The sequence below is a fragment of the Setaria italica genome, chromosome III, assembly GCF_000263155.2.
Source record: "Setaria italica strain Yugu1 chromosome III, Setaria_italica_v2.0, whole genome shotgun sequence".
NCBI classification, from domain to species: domain Eukaryota; kingdom Viridiplantae; phylum Streptophyta; class Magnoliopsida; order Poales; family Poaceae; genus Setaria; species Setaria italica.
Window position 1 is genome coordinate 38,267,742 of NC_028452.1, and position 2,417 is coordinate 38,270,158.

At 43.6% G+C, this 2,417-nt stretch overlaps 1 long non-coding RNA gene across 6 annotated transcripts in view; it reads left to right on the top strand.

Annotated features, from left to right (window-relative positions):
- The first annotated feature begins 6 nt into the window (after positions 1–6).
- Positions 7–2,417, top strand: part of LOC101772527 — a 20,491-nt gene continuing 18,080 nt past the window's right edge. For 2 of the 6 annotated variants that reach the window (XR_002676713.1, XR_214931.4), the window contains exons 1-5: positions 7–281; positions 358–468; positions 1,799–1,901; positions 1,996–2,098; positions 2,219–2,265. This is a non-coding gene — a long non-coding RNA (uncharacterized LOC101772527). Of the gene's footprint in view, positions 282–357; positions 671–1,798; positions 1,902–1,995; positions 2,099–2,218; positions 2,266–2,417 lie in introns of all 6 variants that reach the window. The other 4 variants (XR_001163574.3, XR_001163575.3, XR_001163577.3 and 1 more) reach the window with 4 other exon arrangements.

A 2,417-nucleotide genomic window follows, 5' to 3' on the forward strand; every position in this document is an offset into this window, starting at 1 on the left:
GATCCATTTTGCTTCCTCCCCACGCTCCCCATGCGCCGCCTCCAGCGCCGGGGCTGTCGTTGCCCTGTCTCCTCACTCTCCTCCTCCCAACGCCCCCTGCGCCGCCGCCCTCGCCGTGGCCGCCGCCCGCTCTCCTCGGTGGCCACCACGTGCAGCGATTTCTCCTCATCGACGGCCACCACCACGTGCAGCAGTTCCTCCTCAACGACGGCCACCACGTGAGGCGCTTTCACCTCAACGAGGGGCCTCCCATCTCAAATTGAACCAGCAAATTGAACCACGTAAGATTTTGTCTTTCCCCAAATTGAACCAGCAATCTTAACCCTACCCATTTGTGTGCTCATGATTTTCCTACAGATCCATCAATAAGATGTGCGCAACGGGATAACCTAAGGTTCAAGGCGCAAATCCATCAGTCAATGCTATCTTTTGCAATCTCGTGAGATTTATTGCTTCATATCCACAGTTGTAAGCCTATTTGGCTCCTGTATGCTGCTGTGCTTTTCTAACGTTTTGTTGGATTTTAAGGGGCATCTACTTGATTGAATATAGTCTGTACAGATTCACTTTGAATCCTTAAACCTGCTGCTATAAGGAAGTTTTTTTCCTTTCGGAACCACCATGTAGGCATATGACGCATTGGGAGAAAGTAATTTGTTGCTATAAGAAAGTAATTTTTTATCCCCTATCTTTTTTGCTCCAACTTTTGCGCTTGTCGTTATGTCAGATTCCTGCCTGAACCTCTCCGGCAACAAATGATTTATTCAAGCCCTTTCATAGTGCAGTCTCCTTTGGTTGGCATCAAATTTGGTTATAGAGGAAAATACGTTTGCTAACCTGCATACTTCAAATGATTTTTTTATGATATGTACTAGGCATGTTCAGACTTCAAAAAATACAGTTGTAACTAACCTTATGTGTGTTCCTTTGTTTGCCTCTGCTGATGTTTCAAATTCTCTATTTATACCTTCGCGAAGACTCACTACAAAATTAAAGATAGAGAGAATTCATCTTGTTTTTTGTTACTGGGTCTTGGACAGTTACTCTGTATTACTTGTGTAATTGCGGAAACTATCTTGTAGGACTCCACTAATCACACACTATTATAGTTATAACCCCATGGATATTTTTGGAACTTCATAACTTAGAAGAGATCCCACAGATTACAGGTGGACATAGTTAACACAGATTCTTATGTGCATAACTGGAACCTGGTATACAGGATGAGAATGCGATGGCGTGCATCCTTCCCGTGTTGTCATTTAACTGAACAAATTTGATTGTATGCGTACTATATATGCATCTGACCCCTGTTAAGTCTGTATGCATACATGAATTAGAATTTTTACCTGTACACTTCACATGAAACATGTATGCGTTTTGGTTGGTTTGTTGTATGGGTTCTTCATTGGTATAATATGTGGGCAGAGGATAACTGGGCGGCATTACCAACTACAGTTTCTCTATTTGTACTGATAATAACTCGTGACTAATACACAGTAGGCACATAACTGATGGCCAGCTTGCTCCCTGCACAATTGAATGAAGCATGCACAACCTTTTTATGCTCTTAATGTGCTTTCATGTTGTACTTAGTCACGACTGCAACCAGCAACTGAATGGCATTCTCTTGGAATAACTTGTGACCATCTAAATTTCTACGTTTGTGGATTACACAATAGCTTTTGCAGATGGGTTTTGTCGTATGATCATTCTGTTGGGTTTTAAAGTGTTCTATTGCAGATGAGCTGCTCTTTTTCACCCTTTCCTGCGGTTAAGTTTATCTTTGGTGTTGCAGATGGGCGGAGGTTGATGTGGGACTTCCGCAAGGCTGAGGTGGCGCTCGCGCAGCTGGAGAATCCGGTGCATACAGATTCAACGATTTTGCTTCCTCATTATTGGTAAATAATTCCATGCGCTGTTTAGTTTTGCTGGAAGTTATATGTGATAATGTCATTACTTACATGTCGCCGCATTGCTTCTACCATTTTCCAGACAAGCTGTGATTTTGATGCAAAGCCAATGGTTATGCTCTTGGGTCAATATTCTACAGGGAAAACAACATTCATTAAGCATCTGCTGAAGACAAGCTACCCAGGTTCGATGCTTTATCTTATACAGCAGATTGGAGTTTTAGCCTTATCCATACCATCTGTCTTGGAATTGATTTCCTTTGATTGCATTGAAATTAACTTTACATGGTTGTTTTCAATTGCAGGAGCTCATGTCGGACCAGAGTGTGACGACCGACCCCAAATCTTCCAAGTTAATCCTAATCCGAGCTCCTGATCACCTGTCTTAGGGTGCGTTTGGTTGCGAGGACGAAGTGGGACGGGACGGGACGATCCCACTTCGTCCCGCGTTTGGTTGGAGGACAGGTGGGACGGGGACATCCCTACGAGGGAATATACCCTCCA